This window comes from Lepisma saccharinum, unplaced genomic scaffold, assembly GCF_977018435.1.
Source record: "Lepisma saccharinum unplaced genomic scaffold, izLepSacc3.1 HAP1_SCAFFOLD_184, whole genome shotgun sequence".
Taxonomy (NCBI): Eukaryota; Metazoa; Arthropoda; class Insecta; order Zygentoma; family Lepismatidae; genus Lepisma; species Lepisma saccharinum.
The window spans coordinates 700,015-708,538 of NW_028142981.1; the positions used below are offsets into that span (position 1 = coordinate 700,015).

General features: G+C 42.9%; 1 pseudogene; it reads right to left on the reverse strand.

Annotated features, from left to right (window-relative positions):
• Positions 1-733: 733 nt before the first annotated feature.
• Positions 734-2,651, reverse strand: LOC145982474 (large subunit ribosomal RNA; annotated as a pseudogene).
• Positions 2,652-8,524: the final 5,873 nt, after the last annotated feature.

The following is an 8,524-nucleotide window of genomic DNA, read 5'->3' on the forward strand; positions in this document are numbered from 1 at the left end:
GGATCGCCCTTATTAGTAAGGGTGACCCCCATGGGAAGGCCCAGAAGGCCTTCCTAAGTGTCCACCGCCGTGTAGAGTCACATCCGAGGAATGGACAGCACCAAGCCGAACAACCGAAGCGCCTCCGAATGCTCGCCGATCTCCAACCAAACGTTGGGACTGCCGAGCCGGAGAAGGGAGAGCTCTCTTCGCTCCCCCGCGCCGGTGATGTGCTCCTGGCAGGAACCGGGCAGTATGTCGCCTCCTCAAGTTTCTATTATATAGATACCGTCATAGAAAGGCTCATCATCAGGTTCCAAGGTGGCAGACTCACGCATTGCATTCATTCATGAATGCACTTTTCCAAGTGTCTGTCACTTACATTGTGGTATTTCACCGGCGGGCACCCGAAGGAGCCCTCACTTATGCTACACCTCGTCACGTCTCCCGACAGCGGCAGGCTAGAGTCAAGCTCAACAGGGCCTTCTTTCCCCGCCGCTGACATTCTCCAAGCGTTTGCGCACTCCCAGGTTAAGCTGGGTTGTCAGTCCTTTGGTCGGCTGGGTGATAAACCCCAAGTCCAGCTATCCGCCACATGCTGGAAGCCCCGGTGCGCAGCACCAGTTAAGGTGCCGGCTGCCGGTTTTGGGTGTCCTCCCCCGTTCGAAACTGGGGTCTGGACTCCCGGCGGAGGTCCCCGGAGGGACCTCCTGAAAGTAGGAGCCTGCTTTTCAGGTGCCGTGCAGCCGACAGCACGAACCTGCAAGCGAGGGCTGCCTTTCAACGGGTCGCCACCGTACGGAGGCTTCACCGCTCACGACGCCCCGCCAGATACTCAAGTCGTCTACGAGTGGTTCAGGGTCCCAACTTCCGAGTGCTTGATTACCCCTTGAATCCCCATCTAGAATCCCAAAGACCTCGGTCAGTGGGGCAAGTGGGCGGAGTCTCGATGGCACTACTCGCGGGGAGCCTCACCCCCCGGTTTGGGGGGGTGGTTGGTGGCTCCCCGCCTTACCTGACCCCGGCGAAGGGGTCCAGCGTTGGTGGTTCTGCCTTTCAGAGTGCAGGGACCCACGGTCACGCAGGTCCGGGCACGGCTTCGGCCTTAGAGGCGATCAGGCTTCAGCCGTCGGACGTAGCTTCGCACCAAGGTTCGATCGAACCAGCGCGGTACCATTGGTCCTCCAAACCTGGGGTTCCTCTCGTACTAACCAGGATTACCTTGGCCGCGTTCTAAACGCCAGGAGGATAAAAATAACCTCTTTCACAACGGTCTAAACCCAGCTCACGTTCCTTGTTGGTTGGTGAACAATCATACGCTCGGGGAACGCTGCGTCCCCACGGTAAGAAGAGCCGACATCGAAGGATCAAAAAGCCGCGTCACTATGAACGCTTGGCGGCCACGAGCCAGTTATCCCTGTGGTAACTTTTCTGTCACCTCCCGCCGAAGATCCTTCGGACGGGGAGGATCGATAGGCCCCGGTTTCCCGGGTCCCACCCGTACTGAGGGTGCGGATCGAGGCGGCTTTTGCCCTTTCGCTCTACGCGAGGTTTCTGGCCTCGGTGAGCCGCCCTTAGGACACCTGCGTTATCCTTTGACAGATGTTCCGCCCCAGACGAACTCCCCACCTGCCGTTGTCCCCGGATCGGGTCGGCCCCCTGTCCGGCACGGACCGGGAGTCCGGTCCGGCCGGCCAGTAGCAGGGGCCTTGGTTCATGAACAACGTGCGACGAGGATGGGGAACCCCGACGCCCGCGTCCCGCCGAACCGGGTGAGTCGGGAAACAGTGAGAGTAGTGGTATTTTACCGGCGGGCACCCGAAGGAGCCCTCCCACTTATGCCACACCTCGTCACGTCTCCCGACAGCGGCAGACTAGAGTCAAGCTCAACAGGGTCTTCTTTCCCCGCTGACATTCTCCAAGCCCGTTCCCTTGGCTGTGGTCTCGCTAGACAGTAGGTAGGGACAGTTTAAGGGGGGTTGTTGAAGTGATCCTCCATCCTCCTCTCACACATCACTTCACCCTCTCACCCGGCATTATAGTTCTTCTCTTTAAATTGTTTTTCCTTGCCTGGGTGCGGTACCCCTTACTGTCTGTGAAATTCCGGCTCGATCTTATCTTAATATTTTCCTTTTACCATGGAGAGTGGACGATGATCCTTGCAACTTGTTCCTACCCTGGTTCCTGTGGTTATACCAGGGTGTACTTGCTTACTGTTGTATTGGCTCCACTTGAGTTGTATTCGGAAAGATGTAAAAGAAAGAAAATAAGAAAAGAAAAAGATAAATACGATAGACAAATGTATACATAGAAATAATAAGATTGATAAAATATAGACATAAATATATATATGATAAAAATTTGATACTATATTGATAAATAAAGGTTAGTAATTTAGGATTATATTGATAGTTGTATATACATGCTCATTAGAGCCCCTAATTAAGAAAAAAGAAATGAAGATGAGTCTCTTGGTTAGAGTGTTTGAGAATATTGTGGTTTAGCTTAGAGTTTTACTGGGGAAAGGTGATCTCCTTTCCCCCCAATCGTGTTATATGTTTGTGTATGTGGCGTTCAGAGCTTCTTCTTCTATCTCGATGTTTTCTTCAATCTTCCTACTGCTTCTTACATACTTGAAGTCTCTTCAGGTCTTCCTACAATTTTATATATCGCTGATTCCAAAATATTCTAGAGTTGTTCCTGAGCCTGATTAGTTGCACTTGATCCTTCTCTATATGATGTTATATAGAACCGACGTCTGTTTAGGGCCGCAGGGCCTTTTTCGAAGAACCTTACTTCGGAGTGGTTTGTTTCCTTGGAACTTGCACCTTTTGGAGTCTTTGAGCGCGTTTGAATTGTACCTATTGGTTGTTCTATTCTTACTGTTACTTTTTGACTTTGGGGAGGTTTGTTCTTGAAATTGAGTTCTTCCTGTTGTGATATTTCACCTGCTAGTCTATTGAGTATGTGATATTGCGTCTTGGAGCTAAGAGCTGTATCTAGATTTAGTAGAGACAAGTTCTGCCGGAGATGTTGAATGTATCGGGTATTCCATTTTTTGCATTCCAGCACCTTGTGATTTGGAGTGTCCTCTACTTGGCAGAATTTGCAGATAGAATCTTCTGAGAGTCCGAATTTATGAAGATATTTCTGATACGGTCCATGCCCTGAGATGAAGTGAACTAAGCCTTTTGTGGGATTGAAGTGAGTCCAGGATCTTCTTTGATTTATATTTGAAATAAATCTTTTACTATGCGGCGCCTCTTCTTTCTGCCATTCCTTTTCCCATTTTTGTTGGAACTTCTTGGGGATATCATTTATGTCTGTGGTTTGAATTTTATACTTGCTCCACACTTCCTGGCTGCCATTTTTCTTGTAGCAGTACTTGGCAGCTGCCGTTTGAATTTCCATTTCAAGTGGAAGAACTCCTGCTATCGCTAATAGAGTTTTCGTTGGGGTGGTCTTGAAGGCTCCCAAAATTCTTAGTAAGACATTCCTTTGAACTGATCTTAATTTAGTTCTGTATTGCTCTTGTTGAGTGATGTGAGCCCACACACTGGCTGCATATGTGATTATCGAAACGAAGATTGCTTTGTAATATAGAATTGCAATCTGGAATGGGATTTTATAGGCTAGATTTCCCATTCCCAGTACTTTATGAAGTTTAGTTTTTGCTTTTGATGTTACATTTTCTATGTGTGTTCTGAAGCCTAAGTTTTGATCCAGGTATACTCCTAAATATTTGATAGTTTTAGTGACTCTTATTGATTTTCCCTTGTATTTTATGCATGGTGTTCTGTGCAGTTTCCCTTTTAGTTGTATTAAGTTGGTCTTGTTTACGGCGATTGCCAATTTTGAGGTGTAACACCATCGAGCAAGGTCTTCCAGTATATCATTTGCTTTCTGTTCGAGGGTTTTCCTGTTATTGGCTCCTATAGTAATCAGGACGTCATCCGCGTATGCAATTGCTTCTATTGCACATGGATTTTGATTTAGTTGTTGTATGAGTGGTTCTATTGTTAAGTTCCACAGTTGTGGTCCCAGGACAGAGCCCTGGGGACATCCTTTTGTGACTTCTCTTTCTATAGTTTTATTTTGCCAGTCAAACTCAACTGTTCTGTCATTCAAATAATCCTTGATAACGTTGTAAAGAGCAACTGGAAGGTTTAGGGCTCGGAGAGCCTTCAATACATGAGGCCACCAGACATTGTCGAATGCGCCCTGGATGTCTATAGCTATTGCGAAGACATGTTTGAATTCTGTTTTAGCAACTGTTCGTTGTAATTGGTTTATTGCATCCTCTGTTGCTAAACCTTTTGTGAAACCATACTGTTTTACTTTAGTTGGTCTGAGAATTAATCTCTCATTCAATCTCTTCGCAATTAGTCTCTCAAATATCTTCCCCATGTTGTTGAGAAGACAAATAGGTCTGTACGACTTAACCATAGTAGGGTCCTTAGATTTACTTTTAGTATTAAGATTAATTTTGAGGTTTTCCATTTTTTTGGAAAAATTCCTCTTACTAGGCATTCGTTGTATATGTTTTGGAAATGAATACTAATTTCATTTTTTACTTTCTTTAGTATTTCATTCGTTAAACCGTCAGGTCCCGGTGCTTTCTTTAGCTTCAGATTATCAATTGCAACTGCAATTTCTTCAAATGAGAAAGGAATGACTATGTTTTCCGAATAATAGGGTGCCGATGTCTCTCTTCTAATTTCATTATGGCATTCTTCTTCTTCATTTGTCTGATCGAGTGGTAGAATTTTTTCCATAACGTAGTTGACTGATTGTTCCCATGTAGCTGTGAATGATCCATCTTCTTTTTTTAGGGTTGTAAGGATGACTGGGGTTCTTATTTTTTCAGAAACGATTTTATATGGGAACCCCCATGGATCCTTGTTCAATTCCTGTTTGACTGTGTTTGCCCAAGAATGAATCTTGTATTGATTTCGGAGATTATTATATTTCCATTTGGAGGCCCTATATGCCTCCAAATAATATTGCCTTTCCCTAAAAATCTTTGACCTTTGGTATTGTTTCCTTAAATGTCTTGTTGTTTGTCTTCTCTTATCGAGATATTTGGGCCATCTTTTAGCTGAGCTCTTCGGCTCTAAGTTGTCTCCCTTTTGTTTTACTTTCACTTCACGTTGAATCAATGTTGTGAGTTGCTCAACCTGGATGTTTATGTCAGGAGCTTCCCGATGTAATTCTTCAGATTGAATTTTGCTCCTGAGAATTTGCCAGTCAACCTTGTTATAGTTAATTCTTTTTTCAGTATTGCTGTACATCCTTTTCCCAATTTCATCAATCCTAATTTTAATCAGATTGTGATCACTTGAAGTGATGTTATCAAAAATTTCCCATGTTATATTACTGGTCGAACCATTCCTATTTGTTAGGCTAATATCTATGTTGGAGCCCTCTCCCTGTTTATTCCTGAAAGTTGGTGTGTTAGAGAACTTATTTAGCACTAATAGATCGTTAGATGCTATTAAATCTTCCATTGAACGGCCTCTTTGATCTGTTTTCTTACTGTTCCATATTTTGGATTTAGCGTTACTATCTAGCGTAATGATTATTTTATTTGTTGGGTAACTTTTCAGAACTTCTTCTATTTGTCCAATGTACGGTTCTATTGGATCTTTAAATTGACAGTATACATTTACCAAAATCCAGACAGATGCTCCTGTGTGTATCTCAGCAACCGAGCAATGTGATGTGGAAAGATTTCTTAACCAGAAGATCTTAAACTTATTGTTTAATACAATTATGACTGTTGAAGGTTCCTTTTCACAGTGGATCATTCTCACTGTTTTTGGGAAGCCCGGAATCTTACCTTTGATTTGGTAAGGCTCCTGTATATTAATAATGCCAGGCTTCATTGTTTCACATAGCTGTCCAATTTCATCCATAGCCGCTTTTGAGCGCCCAGCATTTATTTGTAGTATTTTGATTCCATTTGGCGTGTTCCCTTGGACCGAGTTTGTTGTACTATCCATAATCTATTTTAGCAATCAAACGGTCCATCTGTTCTTTGTACGTTGGGCAATCATTTTGTTTACAATTTCGTTTTCTATATTTGCATGGAACGCAGATTCTATAATTGTTATGTTCCCTGCATTCATCTAATTTATGTTTTTCACCACACCTTGGACACGTTTGGTCTTTTTGGCAATATTTGCTAATGTGTCCATAATCATTACAGTTATAACACAAAGGAACTGAGACAAAGTCCTTAATGTTATGCACCGAAAACGGTAGGTAAATTTTTTCCTTATTCTTGAAGATATTCCTGAATGCAGGGGAGGTTTCCACAACAATGTGATTGGTTGTAGCGTCCCGTTTTCCTGTCCTAAATTTAAGCTTAACGTTGTTGTAAAATTCCTCTTTTGATACAAGATTCTCAAAATTAAGTTGAAAAATATTATCTAACAAGTCTTCTTCTTCATAAGACTTCGGAATGTCATAGATTATGATTTGTGGGTTTTTCTTTTTAAGTGGCTCTATTATTACTCCCCGAGATTTCAGTTGTTGATGAGATTGGAGCCTTTCGGCTTCTTCTTCCGTTGCCACTTCCAGTATCAGTATGTCTTTTGTTGATCTTATATTTCCTATTCTTAACCTATCCTTTTTTGGGTTTACGTGTTGTGTGACTATATCTTGTACTTCTCTTGAGGTCTTTCCTCTAGCTTTTATAAATAGGGTTTGGTTAGATGTTTTTTTCCTACCTAGTGGAATTGCAACTGGGGCTGTCTCATTTCTAAGGGCTTCCGAATATAGCGGTTGAATTATGGACCTTGGTTCTTGCCCTGCTAACAAGGCTCTTGTGCTCTTGATTTCATCTTGCAAAAAGTTCTTTATGTCATTTAATTCTTTGTTTGAGGCTATTAGTGCATGATTTTCCAACTTAATATCCTCATGCAGTGCGTTTATCTTTGTAATTGTAGTCATTAACATGGTTTTTGTGATGACTGACATCTTTTCTTTAGCTATGGCCGTCTGCATGTCATTTATTAGGATCCTAAATGTTTCAGGAGTGGCCGCCTCCTGAGTTGAAAGTATCTCACCTCTTGTTTCATCATTTACATCTTCCTCTCCTATAAAAGTCTTATTTAGAGTGTTTTCTTCCATGTTTCCACAATCCTCACTTAAATTTGGTTTCTTAGAATTGGGAGTCTCTAGGCTAGCCCTCCTCTTCATTGTTGTCGGACGGATATTTCATCTTCAAATACACTTATAAACTAGTTCACAATCACTATTCACACTATTTACTGGACACTTAAAAAGTCAAAAATCTCAGGATGCTCTAGGCACTGAACACTCTAAAATACCTCGGGAGTTTACACTTTCACTGTAACAACACTTTAAAACCTCCCGAGGGTGGCTCCCCCCCCCAACAGGGCGCCAGTCTGGTTCCGCCCGGCCTCTTCTGCTCACCAAGGCCTTCCAACTTCTGGCAGGGTGGATCCTCCAACTGCTGATGAGGATGCTTCGTACTGTTTGTTGGATTTCAGCAGTCGAAGGGGGCCGGTCGCGGGTGTCGGGTCTTCATATTTAGTTTTTACTAACAAAGCTGGAGCACTTCTACTGGGGAGTACTTGAGAGAATTATTGACTCCTCAGCACATAATACCATGGACTCAGCAGCCACCTTCGGCCTGGAACCATTCTCAGCATTGAAAGTGCTTTAGGTAGGTGTAGGTGTAGGTAGGTGTAGGTAGGGACAGTTTAAGGGGGGTTGTTGAAGTGATCCTCCATCCTCCTCTCACCTCTCACACATCACTTCACCCTCTCACCCGGCATTATAGTTCTTCTCTTTAAATTGTTTTTCCTTGCCTGGGTGCGGTACCCCTTACTGTCTGTGAAATTCCGGCTCGATCTTATCTTAATATTATCCTTTTACCATGGAGAGTGGACGATGATCCTTGCAACTTGTTCCTACCCTGGTTCCTGTGGTTATACCAGGGTGTACTTGCTTACTGTTGTATTGGCTCCACTTGAGTTGTATTCGGAAAGATGTAAAAGAAAGAAAATAAGAAAAGAAAAAGATAAATACGATAGACAAATGTATACATAGAAATAATAGATTGATAAAATATAGACATAAATATATATATGATAAAAATTTGATACTATATTGATAAATAAAATTTAGTGGTTTAGGATTATATTGATAGTTGTATATACATGCTCATTAGAGCCGCTAATTAAGAAAAAAAAGAAGTGAAGATGAGTCTCTTGGTTAGAGTGTTTGAGAATATTGTGGTTTAGCTTAGAGTTTTACTGGGGAAAGGTGATCTCCTTTCCCCCGAATCGTGTTATATGTTTGTGTATGTGACGTTCAGAGTTTCTTCTTCTATCTAGATGTTTACTTCAATCTTCCTACTGCTTCTTACATACTTGAAGTCTCTTCAGGTCTTCCTACAATTTTATATATCGCTGATTCCAAAATATTCTAGAGTTGTTCCTGAGCCTGATTAGTTGCGCTTGATCCTTCTCTATATGATGTTATATAGAACCGACGTCTGTTTAGGGCCGCAGGG